Source organism: Bufo bufo, chromosome 7 (genome assembly GCF_905171765.1).
Source record: "Bufo bufo chromosome 7, aBufBuf1.1, whole genome shotgun sequence".
Taxonomy (NCBI): Eukaryota; Metazoa; Chordata; class Amphibia; order Anura; family Bufonidae; genus Bufo; species Bufo bufo.
Window position 1 is genome coordinate 191,974,258 of NC_053395.1, and position 26,754 is coordinate 192,001,011.

General features: G+C 45.2%; 1 protein-coding gene across 1 annotated transcript in view; it reads left to right on the forward strand.

The window, feature by feature from the left end:
* The window catches only part of LOC121008434 (sodium channel protein type 2 subunit alpha-like), a 248,365-nt gene that overhangs the window by 80,134 nt on the left and 141,477 nt on the right, over positions 1-26,754 (forward strand). The window lies entirely within an intron of this gene.

The window sequence follows — 26,754 nt, forward strand, 5'->3', positions numbered from 1 at the left end:
CATCAATTTCTGACCTTTTCCTGTGAACCAGACACCCTCTTCAGAACAGGGGGTGCCTGGTTTAATGCTCGGGTTCTCCCATTGACTTCCATTGTGCTCAGGTGATCAGCAGAGCACCCGAGCATCCCAAGCTGTTCGACCTGAGCACCCGAACACCCGAGCACTTTGGTGCTCGATCAACACTACAGGAGAGTCAATATAAGCAGGATCAGGAAGCACAAAGGTAAATCCAAAAAACGAGGCAGAAGTCAGATTTCAGGTTCCCCTCAAGATCACAGTGAATGCCGTGGGATCAACATATTTTCACATCTTTCAAAGTGAACTCTTTACATTGAAAAGGCAGTCTGATCTGTGGGCAGTATGTTATGGAGCAGGAGGAGCTGAGCAGGTTAATGTATAGGTTCCTGGTAAAAAGATTCAATACAACATTATTTATTCATTTAAACCCCTTAGGAGTCCAGTGGGTGGTCCTATTCAGTGACTGATAGCGATCCCTATGTCCCTATGTCACTAAGTAGGCCTTCCCACTGGACTCCTAAGCATAGAGATAGCAGGGATTTATTTGATTTATATGATACATTTCCCACATAGCTAAAGGTTCATTGGCCCTGGTGCAAGAGTTCCGCTTGAGCCCCCCTTCCCTCAGTGCTTTGTAGCCAGGGGCAGGGAAGCACATAGTCTTCGTTCTACCTGACGCAAAAATTGAAACGGCACCCCCCCACATGCCAAATTCTTGACATAACGACTTCCCTGCAGCCAGACTTGACCAGCATGCACTTTCTATAATACCAGTGTCTTCTTATGATCCACAAGGGTCTTTAGGTCCCTCAGGCTCCTGGGGCCCCCATAGCGCCTACTACCTCTGCACCCCCTATAGCTACACCCCTGGCTCAGCTCCTCCTGCTCTATGCTGCCTGCAAAAGAAACTGCACATTCAGTGGGACAGGTTCCCTATAACAAAAAGGAAATGTCCAGAGCAGACTGAGGACATGCAAAAAATACCTGATTCTTCTTACTCAGTTCTTTCTGTGACCATATACTTCTTATACTTCGGCCACTAAGAGTCAGAGCGGGGATCACAGAACACCTGGTGCTGGAGTTGGATACCCTGTGGATAGGCCATCAATTCATAGGAATACCCCTTTAAATTGCTAGGCATGTTCTCCAGCTTTTCCATCTATAATTGTGAGCAGACAGACCTCAGGTTATTGCTCTGTGGCAGAATCAATGGGTTAAATAAGAGCCGGCTGCCATACTGTGCCTCTGTCTTTACTGCAAGGTCATATGGTCAGCATATGCTCCGCCGTAATCATTATGATCCATAAAAGCTTGATGTAAACAGCAGTTTGTAGCTCAGGGAAATCACTTAAGAGTGAGCCGGGGTGTCACCTGTTCTAATGAAGCAATGGCGGGAGGGGCTCGCCCACATAAGACATGAGAGCTGACAGTTTGGGCAGCCCCCTCAGCAATTGGTTCTTGAAATGAAAATTGCAATGACAAATCAGTCAGCGTGACTCGCTGCACTGTGGCAACTGGGAGTGCACTGGGAAGAGGATATTCTGGTACAGCGATACTTGACGCTGCCTCAGATTGCCTGCACCCAAGCTCTCTGTTCACATTACTGTGCAGGGGCAACTGTGTGCATCTTAATTGAAGATACGACGCAAAATCTTCCACTGGGTGATGCCAGCGTAAGGCGAGTATGATGATGTGATGACGTCATCAGGTCACTGCGCGAGATTTTGCGTGGTTTCTTAAATCAAGATGGCTGCGACAGCCTGTCTGGATAAGGGGAGTATGTTTTCTAGTTTTTTTTTTTAACCCGATTTACCCCTGAAAGGCCTCCATTTTAACATCAGATGCCGCAATCAACGATGTACGTGGGATCTGAGGGGTTCAATGACAGGGGCTGCGCAATCGCTGTTCTCCGTCATTGCGCCCACTACATACAAAGGGGAATGTGCTTTGTGACGAAGTAATGCATGTTGTTTGATAAATTAGTCTCATCCTTAAGCCTAACGCTTTTGTCTAGGAAAGCCACTCCAGCCTTTCCAAAGGTTGTGGTTTATGTAGGTTCACTAGATACGCTTAAATCAGGGTGTGGAAGAACTTAAAGGGGGTCGTCTCACTTCAGCAAGTGGAATTCATCATGTAGAGAAAGTAAATACAAGCCAATTACTAATGTATTGTGATTGTCCATATTGCTTCCTTTGCTTCCTTTCCATGGTTACGACCACCCTGCAATCCAGCAGCGGTGGTCGTGCTTGCGCACTATAGGAAAAAGCACTGGCCCATATGAGCTCCCATGTTTCCTGGCCACCAGACAGGCCAGCATTTTTTCCTGTAGTGCGCAAACACGGCCACCGCTGCTGGATTGCAGGGTGGTCGTAACCATGGAAACAAGCAGGGTATAATGTGATGGAAAAATGAATCCAGCCAGCAAAGGAAGCTATATGGGCAATCACAATCACTGACAAGTAGAGAGGAGGACAGGTTTTGCGTGCCATTTTGTTTCCCCTGATTGCCCCCCAGACAAAATGAGCCATTATAAATAATGAAAGGTATTTGAAAATATATTCATAATAAAGTAATATTTAAGTATTTACATTTTCTTAATTCTCGGAGAACACCTTTATGGATGAGACAAATTTATAAAACAACATCCAACCTGTGGCATAAAATACACCAATGAAGACTCAAGAGAAACTGACTTCAAATATTCCCCTCGTGATAAATTCCCACCATTGATTGGAAATACAGGGAGTGCAGAATTATTAGGCAAGTTGTATTTTTGAGGATTAATTTTATTATTGAACAACAACCATGTTCTCAATGAATCCAAAAAACTCATTAATATCAAAGCTGAATATTTTTGGAAGTAGTTTTTAGTTTGTTTTTAGTTTTAGCTATTTTAGGGGGATATCTGTGTGTGCAGGTGACTATTACTGTGCATAATTATTAGGCAACTTAACAAAAAACAAATATATACCCATTTCAATTATTTATTTTTACCAGTGAAACCAATATAACATCTCAACATTCACAAATATACATTTCTGACATTCAAAAACAAAACAAAAACAATCAGTGACCAATATAGCCACCTTTCTTTGCAAGGACACTCAAAAGCCTGCCATCCATGAATTCTGTCAGTGTTTTGATCTGTTCACCATCAACATTGCGTGCAGCAGCAACCACAGCCTCCCAGACACTGTTCAGAGAGGTGTACTGATTTCCCTCCTTGTAAATCTCACATTTGATGATGGACCACAGGTTCTCAATGGGGTTCAGAACAGGTGAACAAGGAGGCCATGTCATTCGATTTTCTTCTTTTATACCCTTTCTTGCCAGCCACGCTGTGGAGTACTTGGACGCGTGTGATGGAGCATTGTCCTGCATGAAAATCATGTTTTTCTTGAAGGATGCAGACTTCTTCCTGTACCACTGCTTGAAGAAGGTGTCTTCCAGAAACTGGCAGTAGGACTGGGAGTTGAGCTTGACTCCATCCTCAACCCGAAAAGGCCCCACAAGCTCATCTTTGATGATACCAGCCCAAACCAGTACTCCACCTCCACCTTGCTGGCATCTGAGTCGGACTGGAGCTCTCTGCCCTTTACCAATCCAGCCACGGGCCCATCCATCTGGCCCATCAAGACTCACTCTCATTTCATCAGTCCATAAAACCTTAGAAAAATCAGTCTTGAGATATTTCTTGGCCCAGTCTTGACGTTTAAGCTTGTGTGTCTTGTTCAGTGGTGGTCGTCTTTCAGCCTTTCTTACCTTGGCCATGTCTCTGAGTATTGCACACCTTGTGCTTTTGGGCACTCCAGTGATGTTGCAGCTCTGAAATATGGCCAAACTGGTGGCAAGTGGCATCTTGGCAGCTGCACGCTTGACTTTTTTCAGTTCATGGGCAGTTATTTTGCGCCTTGGTTTTTCCACACGCTTCTTGCGACCCTGTTGACTATTTTGAATGAAACGCTTGATTGTTCAATGATCACGCTTCAGAAGCTTTGCAATTTTAAGAGTGCTGCATCCCTCTGCAAGATATCTTACTATTTTTGACTTTTCTGAGCCTGTCAAGTCCTTCTTTTGACCCATTTTGCCAAAGGAAAGGAAGTTGCCTAATATTTATGCACACCTAATATAGGGTGTTGATGTCATTAGACCACACCCCTTCTCATTACAGAGATGCACATCACCTAATATGCTTAATTGGTAGTAGGCTTTCGAGCCTATACAGCTTGGAGTAAGACAACATGCATAAAGAGGATGATGTGGTCAAAATACTCATTTGCCTAATAATTCTGCACGCAGTGTACAATAGATGGGACTAGAGAGCCATTTTTTGTCTTCCTGGATAGCGACCTCTTTTTGTTATTTTTATGCTGTGATGTCACTGTGTGCATTATTCTTCTCCTGTTTCCATTTAGTACATTTCTTGCATACAATACTGATGTCTAATTAAGCAGATGTGACTGTTACCTCTGTGGCCATTATGACTAGTAGTGAGCGAATTGAAGACAAATTGACTTTAAACCGAATTTCAGGAAAGATTTGGTTCACCACAAAGCTGAATTTTCTTGCCCTTCGTGCTAAGAATCTATTTTTCATGAAATGGTGGCAAATAAAACCAAAAACCAACAAACCCACCTCATTCATTTGCTAGCCAAGAGGCCTTAGTGGCCAGCTTGATTGAACAAACCACGTCACCGTGTTGGCCAGGCAAAGTAACGTCATCAGTGATGATGTCAGCGCACCTGGCCAGCGTGATGACGTCATCACATCGCTGCGTGAGATTTCGCATGGTTTCTTCAATCAGGATGGCTGCGACGGCCTCTCCGTGAGCAAATGGACAAAGTGAGTATGTTTTTTTTAACCATGATTAACCCCTGAAAGGCCCCCATTTTAACATCAGATGCCATGATTAGCGATGAGGGGTTCGATGACAGGGGCGGCGCAATCACTGTTTCCCATCATGCACCCGCTACCTACAAATGAATGCGGTTCGTGACAAAGTAATTCCTAACAAATCGAACTTCTTTGTGAAATCCGGCGAAGCAGCCAAATCTAATTTTTCGGAACTTTGCTCATCACTGATTATAACTATGGCTCCACATAGCTCGTTCTCGGAACTCACTGATGAGTGTGAACTGTGTAGAATGAGGCACTATTGTTACATAATGCATCCCTGGTGAATAAATAAATAAATAAATAAAAAGTTGAAAATAACTACTTAGGGAACAAAGGGCAGCCCAAGAGTCCAGTGGCTCCGAATGTACTGGCTGGACAGCACTGCTATAGACTAGCTTCTAGCCTAGATCCTTAGGCATCTATAAGGACTTTGGGCTTTGTATTTGTATAGACTGCTGTTGTTATTATGATTTACACGTATATAATACTGTAGATACTATAGTTTTAGCATCAAAGCACTGAGAAAATCATTTTACTGGGGGCAGGGGGTTCTTTTACAGAATGCAATCAATACGACATATGACATTCTATAAAAGGGTCACTTCACAGACATTTGACAAGAACGGACATTTCCACTTTGCAGTACTTTATATGCACGTTTGTCAAGCATACTGTGATTGTACCTTTTTATAACATGAAGCTGCTGAACAGCGAGCTCCATTAACATATGCATGAAGGCAACTGCTGCAGGGTCTTGTAACCTGTGAATCTGTGTGGAAGCAGCGGGAACGCTATGTGGGGCACGCATTCTGTTCAGACGTTTAAATTAAAATGGGAATTTCAGTGAAAATATAAAACTGTTTGTAGCTGCTTACAATGTCATGTCCTCACTCCATAGTCATATACATAGGTCTTCGCTGATACCTGAGTTAAGGGTTAAACGCAGACAACGGTTTCATGATAATTACAGTGGTCCCTCAAGTTACAATATACAGTCAGGTCCATAAATATTGGGACATCAACACAATTCTAACATTTTTGGCTCTATACACCACCACAATGGATTTGAAATGAAACGAACAAGATGTGCTTTAACTGCAGACTGTCAGCTTTAATTTGAGGGTATTTACATCCAAATACCGGTGAACGGTGTAGGAATTACAAAAGTTTGCATATGTGCCTCCCACTTGTTAATGGACCAAAAGTAATGGGACAATTGGCTTCTCAGCTGTTCTATGGCCAGGTGTGTGTTATTCGCTCATGATCCCAATTACAATGAGCAGATAAAAGGTCCAGAGTTCATTTCAAGTGTGCTATTTGCATTTGGAATCTGTTGCTGTCAACTCTCAAGATGAGATCCAAAGGGCTGTCACTATCAGTGAAGCAAGCCGTCATTAGGCTGAAAAAACAAAACAAACCCATCAGAGAGATAGAAAAAAACATTAGGCGTGGCCAAAACAACTGTTTGGAACATTCTTAAAAAGAAGGAACGCACCGGTGAGCTCAGCAACACCAAAAGACCCGGAAGACCACGGAAAACAACTGTGGTGGATGACCGAAGAAATATTTCCCTGGTGAAGAAAACACCCTTCACAACAGTTGGCCAGATCAAGAACACTCTCCAGGAGGTAGGTGTATGTGTGTCAAAGTCAACAATCAAGAGAAGACTTCACCAGAGTGAATACAGAGGGTTCACCACAAGATGTAAACCATTGGTGAGCCTCAAAAACAGGAAGGCCAGATTAGAGTTTGCCAAACGACATCTAAAAAAGCCTTCACAGTTCTGGAACAACATCCTATGGACAGAGGAGACCAAGATCAACTTGTACCAGAGTGATGGGAAGAGAAGAGTATGGAGAAGGAAAGGAACTGCTCATGATCCTAAGCATACCACTTCATCAGTGAAGCATGCTCAAATGGACTCATTGCATTTGCCGGCGGCTTCTTAGGTGACTTCTATAAACGTCTGCATGGGTTTTGTGATTGTGACAAGAAACGGGAGGAAAACGTATTGCTGCTGCATTAATTCACACTTTTCTATGGTAGTGCCACATAACACTGCATCTGTACCACTGGCATCTGGTAAAGTTAGTCTGGGGACAGGGGCATAACTACCATAGCAGCAGACCATGCGACTGCTATGGGGCCCAGAGCAAGAGGGGGCCCAGTCTTAGTTGGGATTATCTCCTCTTCTATTGGAGGTGAAAATTTGGCAGGACTCTACCCTCTAAAGGAACAACTTTTAGCAAATGAGGCAGTGGAAAAAAGGCCCAAGGGTCATTGAAAGGGGTTTAGGCAGAAACCCTTCTGTCCTGTGTGGGGGGCCTGGTGTGATCCTTGCTATGGGGCCCTTACTTCTCTATGCACACCACTGGCTGGGGCTCCACTGTGTCACCTGCTTTTTGTGATTTTACCCCTACCTGCAGACAAAGTCATGTCACTAGGAGGGTCTAACTTTAACGGGGTTATCCCACGAGTAATGGAAAAAAAAAAATCAGACATCATATAGTATACAACAATCTCCTTTTAAAGCCTCATGCAGACGTCCGTGGAGCACAGTCCGTGAGATACCGGACTGGCATTGCAGGAGCGCACGGCGTCATTGGTTGCTATGACTCCGTGAGCTCCTGCAATTACATGCAATTACAAAATTATTTAGATCCAGGATCTTATAAGGATTGACCACCATAAGGACATCAATGTCTCCCAAAGGGCAACACAAGTAGATAGGTTGGATTATATAACTCCTCAAATCTGGGTGGCTCAGTGGTTCACACTGTTGTGCTGCAATATGAGGGGACTTGAGTTCATATTGATTCAAAGTATCTACATGGAGTTTGTATGTTGTATGTTTGTATATACACTCACCCAAAGAATTATTAGGAACACCATACTAATATGGTGTTGGACCCCCTTTTGCCTTCAGAACTGCCTTAATTCTACGTGGCATTGATTCAACAAGGTGCTGATAGCATTCTTTAGAAATGTTGGCCCATATTGATAGGATAGCATCTTGCAGTTGATGGAGATTTGAGGGATGCACATACAGGGCACGAAGCTCCCGTTCCACCACATCCCAAAGATGCTCTATTGGGTTGAGATCTGGTGACTGTGGGGGCCATTTTAGTACAGTGAACTCATTGTCATGTTCAAGAAACCAATTTGAAATGATTCGAGCTTTGTGACATGGTGCATTATCCTGCTGGAAGTAGCCATCAGAGGATGGATACATGTTCTCATTCTGTTTACACCAAATTCTGACTCTACCATTTGAATGTCTCAACAGAAATCGAGACTCATCAGACCAGGCAACATTTTTCCAGTCTTCAACAGTCCAATTTTGGTGAGCTCGTGCAAATAGTAGCCTCTTTTTCCTATTTGTAGTGGAGATGAGTGGTACCCGGTGGGGTCTTCTGCTGTTGTAGCCCATCCGCCTCAAGGTTGTGCGTGTTGTGGCTTCACAAATGCTTTGCTGCAGACCTCGGTTCACTTGAAGACTTATTGTTGATATAAGGGTTGGGCCCCAAGAATAATTTCCTCTGGTGGGCCCAAGGAACCCCAGTCCAATCCTGCTGGCCACCCATTTGTTATGTAGCATGTACAGAGAGGATGGAACTGAGCCAATGGGATTAGAGTTGTTGCGATACCAAATTTTTGATTCGGTTTCGATACCATGAAAAAGTATTGCGATACTCGATACCATTCGATACCACGCGAAAAAAATAAACAAAAAAAGCCACGTGCATTCCTCATTTTTAAAAATGGCGAATCGCGCAGTTTTTATTTTATTTTTTCTGTTCCGGCATTCACCACCTAGATTTTTTTTTTATATTTTAATAGTTTGGACTTTTCTGACGTGGCGATGTAATATGTTTATTTATATATTTTATATGTGAAATTGGGAAAAGGGGGGTGATTTATACTTCATATTTTAGTGTTTTTTTTTTTTTTCACTTTTTATTTAATAACTATTTCCCCCCTTAGGGGCTAGAACCTGGGATCTTTCATCCCTTTTCCTATTCACCCTGATAGATCTCTATCAGGGTGAATAGGACTCCACACTGTCCCTGCTGCTCTGTGCTTTGTGCACACAGCATCAGGGATGTTACCATGGCAACCAGGGCTTCTGTAGCGTCCTGGCTGCCATGGTAACCGATCGGAGCCCCAGGCTTACACAGCTGGGGCTCCGATCAGAAGCTGCCACTGCACCACCAATGAGGGGGAGTGGAGAGGTCCCTGTGGCCACTGCCACCAATGATTTTAATACTGGAGGGTTGAGAGGGGCCGGCGCACTGTGCCACCAATGATTTTAATGGGATGGGGGGATTGAGGGGGAGGGGGTGCACTGCACCACCAATGATTTTACCCCTTTATACAGGAGGCGGGTACTAGCAGATCAGCGGCAGTTAACTGCCGCTGATCGCAGCTCCCTGTCAGGGGCAGGGTGCCGGCAATGCGATTCTGCTGCCGGCACCCGCCTCCTGTATGTGTTAAAGACTGACTACTGTATATGAGTCCAGACTTTCACTATTAGGCCACACAGAGCGGCGCCCAGCGATGTCTCAGCACTCACCATTAGTCCTGGGCGCCGCTCCGTTCGCCCGCAGTGCCCCATTACTGTCTCCTCTCCTGCTCCACATGCTGCTGATTACTATCGGAGCGATGGGAGGAGACATCAGCTTCACTAGTGGGCGTTCCTTCTCCCTGGCTGTAGCGCTGTCCAATCGCAGCGCAGGGAAAAGGAACGCCCACTAGTGAAGCTGATGTCTCCTCCCATCGCTCCGATAGTAATCCTATCATTGGTGGCGCAGTGCGCCCGCCCCTCCTCCGCCCCTCTCTTCTCATTGCCGCCCCTCCTCCACCCCCTCTCTTCTCATTGCCGCCCCTCCTCCGCCCCTCTCTTCTCATTGGTGGCAGCGGCAGCAGCACAGGGGGAGGGAGGACAGCTTCCTTCTCCCTGTGCTGCTGAGAGAGAACATGAGCGCGCCGATAGCAGCGCTCATGTTCAGAGATACTAGACTGCGCAGAAGCGCAGCCCAGTATCGAAAAAACGGAAATCCCGGTATCGTATCGATACCGGGACAAAAGTATCGATTGGGTATCGAAATTTCGATACCCGCAACAACCCTAAATGGGATTACTCACTAAATGTTACAATTGCATCTCCCCCCAAAAAAGTCTACAGGGCCTTATATAGAAAAGATATATTTTTATTAAATATATAAAATAAAAAAAACAGAAGCAAAGACAAACAATACATCAATGTGGTGCAGCATACACCTGAGGGAAACTCATGTCAGTATGATTATCACAAGATAATGTAAATATATTCATAACAAGGAGGGGGAAACCAGGCATAGGAAAAATAATAGACATCCCTGACCCACAAAAAAGGGAAGCATGGGGAAATGTATTGGTGCTAGTGCATTGTACTGGTAAAAGGTTCCACACCAAACATCCTACATGAGTGTAGAAAATATATCATTCACATACCCATAAGTAGAAGAGTCACCTCAGGAGAACCGCACACCCCAACTCGCGTTTTGGAAACACCTTAATCTGGGGGTAATAAATGTTACAATTGGCACAGACTGACCCCTAAACCCATTTCTGTTTGAGACTTTGTCCATTAGATTACATGCACACAGATCCGGATGCCGCCCGTGGGCGTTTCACAATTTACGGAATGGGCCGCACATTATAGAAATGCCTATTCTTGCTCTTGCTCGCAATTGGAGAAGAATAGGATGTATTCTATTTATTTTTATTTTTTTAGTGGGGCCACGGAACGAAGCAACTCCGTTTGCTGTCCTCATTTTTTGTGGCCCCATTGAAGTGAATGGGTCCGCATCCAAGCCGCATCGGATGTGGACCCAAACAACGGTCGTGTGCATGAGGCCTTAAAGCGCATCACAGATTTCAATTGACCGTGTCTAGACCATATTTTGAATTTGGTAAAACACTGGGTCTATCGCTGCTCTCTCCCCCTATCCGCCTAAAGAACAATGGCTTCAGAGAAAAGAAAAATTGCTTAAATTGTAGACAAACATAAGAATGTATCATTGCCATGACGACGTCTGGAATATGCCAAACTGACTGCGGTCTCATTTCTAATGAGCCCAGAGAGAGAGCGGCTCCTGTAGACTTGTTCAGCAGTGTAGCAAGTTGAGGAGCTTTTTGTTGCAGGAATCAAACCCAGTGAACTATGATCATTCCACGCATCATTGATACACCTGCAGCTTGTAATGTTTTTCCGAAAATCTATCTGAGTAAGGCCTCATGCACACGACAGTATTTTTTTGCGGTCCGCAAAAAGCTGTTCCGTGATCCGTTTCCGTTTTTGTTTCCGTGTGTCTTCCTTGATTTTTGGAGGATCACCAGACATGAAAAGTGAAAAAAAAATCTAAGTCAAGTTTGCCTTGCAAATGATAGGAAAAAAACGGACGTGGACGACAATCTTGTGTGCCTCCGTTTTTTTTACAGACCCATTGACTTGAATGGGTCCGCGAACCGTTGTCCGTGAAAAATATAGAACAGGTCATATTTTTTTGACGGACTGGAAACACGGATCACGGACGCGGATGGCAAACGGTGCATTATCCGAGTTTTCAACGTAGAAAATCACGGAAAACGGAACAACGGACACGGAAAACAACAACGGTCGTGTGCATGAGGCCTAAGTTGGATATTTTTTTATTGTAAATGCAAAATATTGTAGAATAAAGGCGTAATCAGAATAAGGGTCCATTCACACGTCCGTTGTTTCTTTCCTGATCTGTTCCGTTTTTTGCGGAACAGATCTGGACCAGTTCTGTACCTATTAATTTTCAATGGGTCCTGAAAAAAATCAGACATTGAGCTGTCCGATTTTTTTCAGGACCCATTGAAAATGAATGGGTACAGAACTGGTCCAGATCTGTTCCGCAAAAAAACGGAACAGATCAGGAAAGAAACAACGAACGTGTGAATGGACCCTATAACTCATCATTTCAGAGATTGTAATTGTTTGTAGCTTCTAGACGAAGCCTCACCTGATGATACAATGTAGCAGAGGCCCAGATGATGGGCGCTGTGAGCGAGTTCACGGCTATGAATTACTCTAACATGCTCGTCTATTAAATTTGATGGGAATTAACGGCTAAATCAAGCTTTTTGTTGTCACATTTTTTTCTTTCCTTTTCAAGCGTTAGAGCAGAGAGCCACATGACTCTATGTGTTCTGGATGGGGTTATTGGTTTTACAGTCTGCTGGAAAATTTATTTCAGCATCAGATTATGAATCATCAGGTTCCAAGCATTTTTCACCATTGGTTTCATGTTGGTTTATGTCGTTTGGTCCAGTTAGATTTATCAGGGAATCCATGGGCCCCAAATTGGCCAATACGTCCTGTTCTGTAGAGATCACTTTTCAGTATTATCAGGAGCAAGAGTACAATGACTGGTAACACCTTTGTATAGATAACACAGGATCATACCATTTGCAATAGGTTGTTATTGTAGCTTTAAAGGGGTCGTCTCACTTCAGCAAATGGCATTTATCATGTAGACAAAGATAATACCAGGCACTTACCATTGTATTGTGATTTTCCATATTGCCTCCTTTGCTGGCCGGATTCATTTTTCCATTGCATTATACACGGCTCGTTTCCATGGTTACAACCACCCTGCAATTCATCAACAGTGGTCATGCTTGCACACTATAGGAAAAGGTTCCAGTCTATGCGCGCTCCCACGGTAATGGCCACCAGAGAGGCGGTGCTTTTTTCTATGGTGTGCAAGCACGACCACCTCGGCTGGATTACAGGATTACCCCTTTAAGGCTGCGTTCACACGGGCGAGATTTCCACGCGGGTGCAATGCGGTAGGTGAACGTATTGCACCCGCACTGAATCCCGACCCATTCATTTCAATGGGGCTGTTCAGATGAGCGATGATTTTCACGCATCACTTGTGCGTTGCGTGAAAATCGCAGCATGCTCTATAGTCTGCGTTTTTCACGCAACGCAGGCCCCATAGAAGTGAATGGGGTTGCGAGAAAATCGCAAGCATCCACAAGCAAGTGCGGATGCGGTGCGATTTTCACGCATGGTTGCTAGGTGACGACGGATGCGTCCCGGTGTATTGCGGCAAACCCGCGCGAGTAGGAACGCAATTGCAGTCAGTTTTGACTGCGATTGCGTTCCGATGTTCAGTTTTTATCGGGCGGGTGCAATGTGTTTCGCACACGCGTGATAAAAAAACCGACTGTGGTACCCAGACCCGAACTTCTTCACAGAAGTTCAGGTTTGGGTTAGTTGTAGTGTAGATTGTATTATTTTCCCTTATAACATGGTTATAAGGGAAAATAATAGCATTCTTTAATACAGAATGCTTAGTAGGTGATCAATTGAGGGTTAAAAAAAATAAAATAATTAACTCACCTTCTCCTCTTGATCGCGTAGTTGCCGGTCTCTTCTTTACTTCTTTAATGATGAGCTGTGGGCTAAAGGACCTGTGGTGACGTCAGATCACATGCTCCAATCACATGGTCCATCACCGTGTGATTGGTGGACCATGTGATTGGAGCATGTGATCTGACATCACCACAGGTCCTTTAGCCCACAGCTCATTATTAAAGAAGTAAAGAAGAGACCGGCAACTACGCGAACAAGAGGAGAAGGTGAGTTAATTATTTTATTTTTTTTAACCCTCAATTGATCACCTACTAAGCATTCTGTATTAAAGAATGCTATTATTTTCCCTTATAACCATGTTATAAGGGAAAATAATACAATCTACACTACAACTAACCCAAACCTGAACTTCTGTGAAGAAGTTCGGGTCTGGGTACCACAGTCGGTTTTTTTATCACGCGTGTGCGAAACACATTGCACCCGCCCGATAAAAACTGAACATCGGAACGCAATCGCAGTCAAAACTGACTGCAATTGCGTTCCTACTCGCGCGGGTTTGCCGCAATACACCGGGACGCATCCGGACCTAATCCGGACATGCTCGTGTGAACCCAGCCTAAGTGAAACAGATATTTGAGAGAACTTAGCAACAGTACGGGAGGAGCCTCATGTCAGTAACATAACAGTAAAAATCATACATTTAAAAACATACAAAAAGAGATCCATAAATACAAATACAAAGTGTGAACATGCTTCTTATTACTAGCATTGTGAACTGAATCGATTATTCAAATACCAGGCATGAACATGATTCTTAGGGCTCATGAATTTTGCAGACCTTATGCGGAACCATTCATTTCAATGGGTCCGAAAGAAAAAAATGGAAGTTATTCCATGTGCATTCCGTTTCCGTATGTCCGTTCCGCAAAAATATAGAACATGTCCTATTATTGTCCACATTACGGACAAGGATAGGGCTGTTCTATTAGGAGAGAGCTGTTCCGTTCTGCAAAATCATCCGTATTTTTTGCGGATCTTTTTTTGCGGACTGAAAAATACATGCGGTCGTGTGCATGAGCCCTTATTGTTAGCAGTAAAAACTGAAATGATTTGTTCAGATACCAAGTGTGAACATGGTTCTAATTATTAGCAGTAGAAGCCAGATCAGTTTTTTCAAAACCCAAGAGTGAAGACGATTATTCTTAGGGCTTCTTCACACGACCGTGTGAAGCCCGTGCCCGTGCTGTGGACCGCAAATTGCGGTCCGCTAAGCACGGGCACCTGCCGTGTGGCAGCCGCATAGGGATCGCGACCCCATTCACTTGAATGGGTCCGCGATCCCTCCGTTCCGCAAAAAGATAGAGCAAGCTCTATATTTTTGCAGTGCGGAAGCACGGAACGGAACCTCAGAGTGCTTCCGTAATGTTCCGTTCCGTGGTTCCGTTCCGCATATCCGGATTTGCTGACCCATTGAAATGAATGGGTCCGCATCCGTGATGCGGAATGGCCACGGAACGGGACCCGTGTATTGCGGATCCGCAATTGCGGTCCGCAATACGGGCACGGGCTTCACACGGTCGTGTGAACGAGCCCTTATTAGAACATTTGGCTTGGTTTCTGCTGCAACTAACAAGAACTACACTCACCTAAAGAATTTTTAGGAACACCATACTAATACGGTGTTGGACCCCCTTTTGCCTTCAGAACTGCCTTAATTCTACGTGGCATTGATTCAACAAGGTGCTGATAGCATTCTTTAGAAATGTTGGCCCATATTGATAGGATAGCATCTTGCAGTTGATGGAGATTTGAGGGATGCACATCCAGGGCACGAAGCTCCCGTTCCACCACATCCCAAAGATGCTCTATTGGGTTGAGATCTGGTGACTGTGGGGGCCATTTTAGTACAGTGAACTCATTGTCATGTTCAAGAAACCAATTTGAAATGATTAGAGCTTTGCGACATGGTGCATTATCCTGCTGGAAGTAGCCATCAGAGGATGGATACATGTTCTCATTCTGTTTACGCCAAATTCTGACTCTACCATTTGAATGTCTCAACAGAAATCGAGACTCATCAGACCAGGCAACATTTTTCCAGTCTTCAACAGTCCAAATTTTGTGAGCTCGTGCAAATTGTAGCCTCTTTTTCCTATTTGTAGTGGAGACGAGTGGTACCCGGTGGGGTCTTCTGCTGTTGTAGCCCACCGCCTCAAGGTTGTGCGTGTTGTGGCTTCACAAATGCTTTGCTGCATACCTCGGTTGTAACGAGTGGTTATTTCAGTCAACGTTGCTCTTCTATCAGCTTGAATCAGCCGGCCCATTCTCCTCTGACCTCTAGCATCCACAAGGCATTTTTGCCCACAGGACTGCCGCATACTGGATGTTTTTCCCTTTTCACACCATTCTTTGTAAACCCTAGAAATGGTTGTGCGTGAAAATCCCAGTAACTGAGCAGATTGTGAAATACTCAGACCGGCCCGTCTGGCACCAACAACCATGCAACGCTCACAATTGCTTAAATCACCTTTCTTTCCTATTCTGACATTCAGTTTGGAGTTCAGGAGATTGTCTTGACCAGGACCACAACCCTAAATGCATTGCAGCAACTGCCATGTGATTGGTTGACTAGATAATTGCATTAATGAGAAATTGAACAAGTGTTCCTAATAATTCTTTAGGTGAGTGTATGGTCACATTCTGCATTTGAACAATCAGTTTAGTTTTTACTGCTAAGGAAAAGAACTATGGGGTAGATTTATCAAAATTGGGGCAAAGGAAAACTGGTTTAGTTGCCCATAGCAACCAATCAGATTCCTGAGCCAGTTTACCTTTGCACCAGTATGATAAATCAGGGCCTGTGTTCACACTTGGTATTTGAATAACGGCTCCAGTTTCCACTGCTAATAATTAGAATCATGTTCACACTTGGCTTCTGAGATTCATTAACTTTTTTTGGGATATTGTTTGGGAAATAACTGTGCTTCCTCTTTCATCTAATTAGAACAGTGCAATAATAGATCTTGTTTTCTATGTTTTTAAATGTAGGATTTTTTCAATTAAGTTTTATTTATTAACATTTTGATAAATTAACAAAACCTTGTTATATAACTAACATGAGGCTCCTCCTGTACTATTTGTCCTCTCACACACATATATTTCACACTAATGGTTAATACTGATGCAGGTAAATTACATATATAATTAACTACTTCCGGTGCATATGGGGACAAGCGTCTGTCAGCTATTTTAAGTCATAAAACATTGTACAAAACACACTGCCGTGAGTAAGGACGCAGAAGTTTTCCGAAACGCATAGGAATTCTTTGGATCTTTTTGCAACCAATTAAGTATGGAATTCCTTCAATAAAGCTCTGATTTGTGGATCCTGAGATGCTGGACTATTTTCTACTTTGTAGAAGGGTGAGCCTGCTACCAACATTTACATGATGGCAGCTTACCTCCTCCCCCTCCCTGCGCAATGACCTCTGTACAGGTCACAGAGCATGCCCACAACACCCTCCAATAGGAGCCAATGAGTTGTCTCCAGACATCGGTTTCCTACGTCCTTGTGGCTGCTGCAGAGAAAATCAAAGAAGCAAATCTATGCAATATTAGCAATTCAAGAAACTGACTAGTGTTGAGCAAAGTTTTGAAAAATTCGATTCGACTGCTTCACCGAATTCCACAAAGAAAATCGCTTTGTGATGAATTAGTTCGTATTAAGCTCATTCCTTTGTAACTAGCAGGCGCAATGATGGGGAACGGAGATTGCACTGCCCCCGTCATTGAACCCTTCAGGATGCCGCGTTCATTGCGGAGCACGGCATCTGAGAATAATAGTGAGGGCTTTTAGGAGTTAATCCTGTAAAAATAAAAAATAAAATAAATCTTACCTTATCCATTTGAACGCAAAGAGGCCGCGGCGGCCATCTTGATTGAAGACACCGGGTGAAATCTTGCGCAGTGCGTGATGATGTCATCATGCTGGCCGCCGTGGTGACGTCATATGTCACCACGCATGAGATTTCGCGCGGGATCTTAAATCAAGATGGCTGTGGCTGCCTCTTTGCACTCAAATGGATGAGGTGAGTAAATTAAAAAAAAGATTAGAAAAATGAATAAATGCCAGTATCTTGTTCTAATTGGTACTAATTTTGAGGCTCCTAAAGTTGTATAGAGCCATAATAGGACAGCTATAGATCTACGAGATCCTTCTGTACCTTCATGTGCCTGCAATTTATTTTGAGATTTTTATCTGATACTGCCGACCTCCCAACAGAACTGTGCCGCCAACAAGACTGCAAAGAGTTAAGAACAGTATACCGTAAGACAGCATTGTATAGAGGTAACATACAGAGGTCTCAGTAGTAGGCCTCATGCACACGGCCGTTGTTTTAGTCTGTTTTGGCGGCTCGGATGCGGACCCATTCACTTCAATTGGGCCGCAAAAGATGCAGACAGCACTCTGTGTGCTGTCCGCATCCGTTGCTCCGTTCCGTGGCCCCGCTAAAAAAATATAACATGTCCTATTCTTGTGTGCGCTTTGTGGACAAGAATAGGCATTTATATTGAAGGCTGTCCGTGCCGTTCCGCAAATTGCGGAATGCGCACGGACGCCATCCGTGTTTTGCGAATCCGCGATTTGCGAACCGCAAAACACACCACGGTCGTGTGCATGAGGCCGTAGGCCGTGTCTCCTTACGTCCCTACCCCATGACCTACTGTTTTGAGGGGTAGCCTATCTGAAAAAGCTGTGCACGAAAATCCCCACTCCCTTTGATTTGATAATGGGGATAAATTATGCAATTTATATATTACACATATCCTTGTAGAGTTGGTACATGGTACATATGTTGCAGAGTTGTGAAATAGAATTTTTTATATTGTGTCAAGCATTATTTTTAGTGTTGAGCGAACCCAAACTGTAAAGTTCAGGTCCGTACCGAACTTTGCGAGTTCGGGTACCCGGACCCAAACTTTGCCGGAAAAGTTCGGGTTCGAGTTCGGTGTTCGGGCATTTAATAAAGCTTTTGAAAGGCTGCAGGGCAGCCAATCAACAGGCTTTAGGCACTTAGAAGCCATCACAGCCATGCCTACTAATGGCATGGCTGTGATTGGCCGATGCATCATGTGATCCAGCTTCAATAAAAGCATTTCAAAATTCCTGGCCCTTGAAATGCTGTCATTCCGTCTGGTGGAGACGGAGACTTTTAAAAACCTTATGGCGATGGCTGTCCGACAGTACGTGGTTCCCAGCCGCCACTACTTTTCCAGGCGAGCCATCCCTGCCCTGCACAACCAAGTGGCAGACAAAATTAGGTGTGCACTGCGCAGCGCCATCTGTGGCAAGGTCCACATAACCACCAATACGTGGACCAGTAAGCACGGACAGAGATGTTATATCTCCCTAACTGCACACTGGGTAAATGTAGTGGCGGCTGGGCCTGCGGTGGATAGCAGTTTGGCGCATGTCCTTCCGCCGAGGATTGCAGGACGTTTCTCTTTGCCTCTTGTTGCCTCCTCCTCCTACTCCACTTCCTCCTATACCACCTCCTCATCCGGTCAGCATAACACCTTCACCACCAACTTCAGCACAGCCAGGGGGAAATGACAGCAGGCAGTTTTGAAACTCATCTGTTTGGGGGAAAAATCCCACACCCCGCAGGAGCTGTGGACGGGCATGGAACAACAGACCGATAAGTGGTTGGTGCCACTGAGCCTCAAGCCCGGCCTGGTGGTGTGCGATAATGGGCGAAATCTCATAGCAACTCTGGGCCTAGCCGGTTTGACGCACATCCCTTGCCTGGCGCATGTGCTGAATTTGGTGGTGCAGAGGTTCCTGAAAAATTACCCCAATATGTCAGAACTGCTGCAGAAAGTGCGGGCCGTCTCTGCGCACTTTTGGCGTTCTCACCCTGCTGCTGCTCGCCTGTCTGCACTGCAGCGTAACTTCGGCCTCCCAGCTCACCGCCTCATATCCGAGGTACCCACAAGGTGGAACTCCACCTTGCACATGCTGGAGAGACTGTGGAGCAGCAGCAGGCCATAGTGGAGTTTCAGCTGCAGCATGCATGGGTGAGTCGCTCTGCGGAACAGCACCACTTCACCACCAACTAGTGGGCCTCCATGCGGGACGTGTGTGCCGTTTCGAGTACTCCACCAACATGGTCAGTGCTGATGACGCCATCCTCAGCGTTACTATCCCACTTCTATGTCTCCTTTAAATAACACTTCGGGCAATGATGGAAGAGCATGTGGCACAGGAGGAAAAGGAGGAGGAAGAGGGGTCATTTCCACGGTTATCAGGCCAGTCAGTCACAAGTGGCTCAGAGGGTGGGTTCCTGCACCAACAGAGGCCAGGTACACAACTGTCCAGCCAGGGCACAGTTCTGGAGGATGTGGAGGAGGAGGAGGATGATGAGGAGGAACCGTGTGGCACCCAAAGCAGCTCATGGGCATCACTGGAGCGTGGCTGGAGGGATACAGAGGACATCACACAGAAGATACACCTCCCATAGAGGACAGCTTGTCGTTGCCTCTTGGCAGCCTGGCACACATGAGCGACTACATGCTGCAGTGCCTGCGCAATGACCGCAGAGTTACCCACATTCTAACCAGTGCTGATTACTGGGTGCCCACCCTGCTGGATCCCATCTACAAGGAAATCGTGCCATTCTTAATTACGTCCCTGGAGCATGATAGGAAGATGCGCGAGTACAACCGCACGCTTTTAGACACGCTGCTGATGGCATTCCCACCTGACAGCGGGGGCTCAGTGGAAGGCGAAGGCAGAGAAGGAAGCAGTTGCCAACGCAGCTGGGGCACCGCCAACACCTCAGAAGGGAAGGTTAGCATGGCTGAAATGTGGATAAGCTTTGTCAGCATGCCACAACAACCAGCACCACCAGCTGATACGGGACGTCTTAGCAGGAGGCAGCATTCGGAAACATGGTGGAAAAGTACACTTGCACACGCCTACACGTACTGACTGATGGGTCTGCCCCATTCAACTTCTGGGTCTCTAAATTGGGCACATGGCCTGCGCTTGCCCTTTACGCCTTGGAGGTGTTGGCCTGCCCTGTGGCCAGTGTATTGTCCGAAAGTGTGTTTAGCATTAGCACAGCAGGGGGCGTCATCACAGACATGCGCAGCCGCCTGTCCACAGCTAACGTGGACAAGCTCACGTTCATTAAAATTAACCAGGCATGGATCCCACAGGACTTGTCTGTACCTTGTGCTGAGTAGACAAGTATACCGGCCACACCAAGCCATTGTTATACTCCAGCGCACTTTCTCTTTGCATTCTCTTTTCTACTTCTCAATGTTTTGGGATCTTCCCAAATTTATAAAAAAGAAAAAAGAAAAAAAATGTAAAGAAAAAAAAAACACCAAAAACATTGTTGGCTACCTCCTCCTCCTCCACCAGCGCTTCCACCTACACCGCCACATCCACTTCCTCCTCAACCCCCTACTCCACTTTGACCTCCGGCTCCTAGTTCAAGATTTTTTTTTTTTCTATTCTATGTTATTTTAAGTAATTTCCCCTATCCACATTTGTTTGCAAAGCAATTGTCCTGCTCTTATCCCCATTTTGCTTCCTTTTGCAGCCCTCTAGCCCTTACTATGTCTATTTTTACAGACATTTTAGTGCCCCAAAGTTTGGGTCCCTATTGACTTCAATGGGGTTCGGGGTCAAGTTCGGGTCCCGAACCCGAACTTTGAGCTGAAGTTCGGCCGAACCCAGCAAACCCGAAGTTCCAGGTGTTCGCTCATCCCTAATTATTGTAATATTCACAATGTATTATCTGTGTCTTTACATAAACCTCAGGTAACCCCAGCACATCATCCCAATGTAGAGTTGTCACAATGCATTTGCAATGCATTATGACAGATTCGCCACTGCTACATCTGTAGATATGCACGCAAAGTAGAAAAACAAACGCTAGATCACAAATGCAATGTACAAGTTTCTTCGTGTTCCAGACTATGAGGCCAAACATCTATATTGGGTATTTAGATACATATCGTAAATGAATATCACAACATGAAGGCACATGGAGCATATGTCATGGATGTTAATTGACCTGAGCATGTTCATGAGATACCAATGAAGACCGTGTCCAACTATGTGTATATTAAGGGGAGAAAAACAGAACTGGATCGCACATCCACAATGCTATGGTTTGAACTAATTAAACTCGCTTCTAAGCGTCATATTTAGGCCTCTTTCACACTTGCGTTGTCCGGATCCGGCGTGTACTCCACTTGCCGGAATTACACTCCGGATCCGGAAAAACGCAAGTGTACTGAAAGCATTTGAAGACGGAACCGTCTTCCAAATGCGTTCAGCGTTACTATGGCACCCAGGACGCTATTAAAGTCCTGGTTGCCATAGTAGTAGTGGGGAGCGGGGGAGCGGTATACTTACAGTCCGTGCGGCTCCCGGGGCGCTCCAGAATGACGTCAGAGCGCCCCATGCGCATGGATGACGTGATCACATGGATCACGTGATCCATGCGCTTGGGGCGCCCTGACGTCACTCTGGAGCGCCCGGGAAGCCGCACGGACGGTAAGTATGCTGCTCCCCCGCTCCCCACTACACTTTACCATGGCTGCCAGGACTTTAGCGTCCCGGCAGCCATGGTAACCACTCTGAAAAAGCTAAATGTCGGATGCGGCAATGCGCCGAAACGACGTTTAGCTTAAGGCCGGATCCGGATCAATGGCTTTCAATGGGCATTAATTCCGGATCCGGCCTTGCGGCAAGTGTTCCGGATTTTTGGCCGGAGCAAAAAGCGCAGCATGCTGCGGTATTTTCTCCGGCCAAAAAACGTTCCGTTCCGGAACTGAAGACATCCTGATGCATCCTGAACGGATTTCTCTCCATTCAGAATGCATTAGGATAATCCTGATCAGGATTCTTCCGGCATAGAGCCCCGACGACGGAACTCTATGCCGGAAGACAATAACGCAGGTGTGAAAGAGCCCTAAAGTGTACAGCCCCCTATACTACATGCTGTACAAGAGGCATTAGAGTACGTTTTGATCAAAAGGCATTAGCCCACTCACCACGCCAAGGTTGCCTCTTTGAGTGGGACCTGCTGTGGCCATTATTTTTGTGGCGCTCTGCTGGTGGGTTGGTGGGACCCAGGGCCATGGGTGGCATTGTCGGACAGCAGGGTTGCTGTTTGACTCCTGGGTCCTGCCGCCTACTAGCGCAGTGCCGCTTTGTCACCGCAGTGTGCTGCGCCTTTTTTGTCACAGTAGGTCCCACTCAAAGAGGCAATCTTGGCGTGGTGAGTGGGCTTATGCCTTTTGATCAAAATGTACACGAATGCCTCTTGTACAGCATGCAGTATAGGGGGCTGTACACTTTAGGGTACTTTCACACTAGCGTTTTTCTTTTCCGGCGCTGAGTTCCGTCCTGGGGGCTCAATACCGGAAAAGAACTGATCAGGCATATCCCCATGCATTCTGAATGGAGAGCAATCCGTTCAGGATGCATCAGGATGTCTTCAGTTCAGTCATTTTGACTGATCAGGCAAAAGAGAAAACCGTAGCATGCTACGGTTTTATCTCTGGCGATAAAAACTGAAGACTTGCCTGAATGCCGGATCCGCCCATCCGGTCTGCGCATGCGCAGACCTTTAAAAATTAGAGAGAAAAAAATGCCGGATTCGTTTTGCCTGATGACACCGGAAAAACCGATCCGGTATTGCAATGCATTTTTCTGACTGATCAGGCATTTTTCAGGATCCTGATCAGTCTGAAAAATGCCTGATCAGTCAGAAAAAATTACATGCGTTTGCATACAGTCTGCCTGATCAGGCAGGCAGTTCAGGCAACGGAACTGCCTGCCGGAATCAAACAACGCAAGTGTGAAAGTACCCTTAATATGATGCTGAGAAGGAAGTTTAATTAGATCAAAGCATAGCATTGTGGATGTGCGATCTAGTTCTGTTTTTCTCCCCTTGATATACCCGTGTCCAACTATGTGCACAGTAAGGCCAAGTTCACACGACCGTATGGCTTTTATTGTTTTTTGCGGTCCGTTTTTTACGGATCCGTTGTTCCGTTTTTGAGTTCCGTTGTGTTTCCGTTTCCTTTCCATTTTTCCGTTCCGTTTTTCCGTATGGCATGTACAGTATACAGTAATTACATAGAAAAAATTGGGCTGGCCATAACATTTTCAATAGATGGTTCAGAAAAAACGGAACGGAAACGGAAGACATACGGATGCATTTCTGTATGTGTTCCGTTTTTTTTTGCGGACCCATTGACTTGAATGGAGCCACGACCCGTGATTTACGGCCAAATATAGGACAAGCTCTATCTTTCAACGGAAAAACGGAAATACGGAAACAAAATGCATACGGAACACATTCCGTTTTTTTTTGCGGAACCATTGAAATGAATGGTTCCGTATACGGACCGTATACGGAACACAACAAAACGGCCCGTTCACTCGCAAAAAAAACGTTCGTGTGAACTAGGCCTAAGCCTGCAGGACACAAATCACACACTGTTTCAGAATTATCACATACTGTATATTGATACAGTTTTGAGCTATAGCATTTACAGTCAAAAGCTGCCTATCATAAAAAAAACTACCAAGACTATGGACACCTTTGGAAGCAATTGCATTTTACTCATTTATTGTTTTTCTTTTTTTTTTTACTTGGTTAAAAATGTCAACAATTTTTGTTCTACATCTTTCACTTTCAGTGTATCTGCAATGTCTTTCTGCTTTACAGTCCATCAAGCAGCTGCTCTGATGGTTTGATGTTTAATGTGTAGCCCTTATCTCTGAAAGGCACCTTTAAATGGGCCAATGATCGGGATGGAGCATTTCTAGGAACGTTTCCTCCATATAATTACCTCGTTCAAAGGTGTAGCCAATCACCCGATGAACGAGCATACATTTACTCATCTGGTAAAAATATTGCTGGTGCAGTCACCTACATTAAATCATCATTTCTGGGCAGCAGATCGTTCTGTGTAGACAGTGATCTGATGCCCAGAAACAATGAGTCAATATCGCAATGAGAAATTTCTCTAGCTATAGCTTGTCCCCATATGATGGAGGTCATTGCTGCATGAAATTTAGTTTTCACCTCCTGTAATGCGCAAGCAATTATCAGGAATGAACAGTTTGCTCCCAATAATTGCCTGTTGTGTCTGCCCATGTAAAGGAGCCTTAAATGGAACCTGTCACCGGGATTTTGTGTATAGAGCTGAGGACATGGGTTGTTAGATGGCCGCTAGCACATCCGCAATACCCAGTCCCCATAGCTCTGTGTGCTTTTATTGTGTATTAGAACCGATTTGATACATATGCAAATTAACCTGAGATGAGTCAGAGCTTGAAAATATGACTCTTCTCTGGTCACACAAGTAAGATATGACTCTTTTGTGTTAATTTGCATATGTATCAAATCGGGTTTTTTACACAATAAAAGCACACAGAGCTATGGGGACTGGGTATTGCGGATATGCTAGCGGCGATCTAGCAGCCCATGTCCTCAGCTCTATACCCAAAATTCCGGTGACAGGTTCCGGTTGCCATATTCTTATAGGTTTGATAAGAATTTAGTGATACTGAGTATGTCAGGAGTTAGCCCAGCCAGAATTGTGTGCGTTGTTGTGCTGGGAGGGTTGCCATGCCAACCAGACTCAAGCCCCAGCTGGTTGAACTATCCGTAAGGCTGGAAGCTAAGCCAATGAGGTTCCTGGGTCAGCAATCAATCCCAGAGCTAGGCAGAGAATTTAAATCTGCTGCTCAGTCATGGCCAGCTGCTGGTGATTGCATATTTATCCTGGTTCAGTTTGCATCTCTGTTCTGTACTGTCCTGTACTGCTTGCTTTCCCTCTGTGTACCGACCGTGGTTTAGATTCTGGATTAATCTCTTGTCTGCTGCTTAATTGGCTTCTATTGATCCTTCGGGTATTCTGACCATGCTTGTTTCTGGATTAATCCTTTGTCTGCTGTTTGGGTTCCATCTGTCTCTTCTGCTTCTGACCCTGCTTGTCTAGACCTTGCACTCCAATCATTGTGGTAGGTCTACTTATAGCGAGCTCTCACCAATTTTCCACTACTTTAGGGCTCATGCACATGACCGTATGCCCTCCGAGACATACGGTCCGTGAGCGGGCCATATGTCCCGGAGCGGCATACATCGTGCGCACGGGAGCGCACAGTATTATAGGTTACTATGATACTGTGCACATCCGGCCGCCCGCGGGACTACTATCCTGCACTCAAATGATCATATGAGTCCAGGACAGTAGTCCCGCAGGCGGCCCAATGCGCACAGTATCATAGTAACCTATGATGATGTGCGCTCCTGTGCGCACGATGTATGCCGCTCCGGGATATATGGCCCGCTCACGGACCGTTTGTCTCAGAGGGCATACGGTCGTGGGCATGAGCCCTTACTCCACAGTTATAATCTGGGTCACTAGCAACTAAGTTCATCTAGCTGCCCAGTGATGGCTAACCTCCGGCACTCCAGCTGTGGTGAAACTATGACTCCCAGCATGCTCCATTCATTTTTATGGAGTTCTTAGACATGCCAAGCAAGTGTACATCTTGGGAGTTTTACCACAGCTGGAGTGCCGGAGGTTAGCCATCACAGCCTTATGGCAGGCTCTGTGATGGGATAGCCTTAGTTTCCTACCATCCAGAGTGGTTAAAGAACACTGGTAGCAGTTTTCTGAGTTTGTTGGTGGTTGTTCTGGGCAGTGACCATTGTATCTTCCTACAGAGTGTTTATGAGCTGACAGGAGTTCAGAGATAAGGGCTACACATTGAGCCGTCACAGCAGCTCCATGACAGACTCAGTATCAAACAGAAAGCAATAGTCTGCAGATATATTGAAGGTTGTGGAATAGAATTTTTTTTTAATACAGGCCAAAAATGCATTTTAGCTCAAAATAACTAAACTGCAATGATAAAACAATTGCCCCTAAAGGTGTTTATAACCTTTAATCAAGTTTTAGTATCCAGTTCAGTAGTTCTTTATAATATGCAGGTTTTGATTGTGACTTTTCGTGCCCAATGAGTTACATTGTTTTTAATACCATTATCTTAAAGGAGTTGTCTGATCAAAAAAAAATATTTAGAAAAACGCTCCAAATGCAGTTTCCAAAAAAAAAATCATACAGTGCCTCACTGATCCCCGCCACTCCCATTCCAATGCTTTCTTGTCCCCCACTGGTCACTACTCTTGGTGCCACTTAAAACGCAGGAAATGACCGCACAACCAATCACTGGCCGCAGAGATGACCTGACTCATACAGTGATTGGCTGAGTAGTCATGCCTTGTGCGTCAAGAGGCACCAGGGAGTGGAGACCAGTGATGGACCAGGAAGCAGTGGGGAATGGATGAGCCAAAAGTTGTAAAAACCGCAGTTTTTCCACTTTTTACACTAAAAGTGGGCAAACA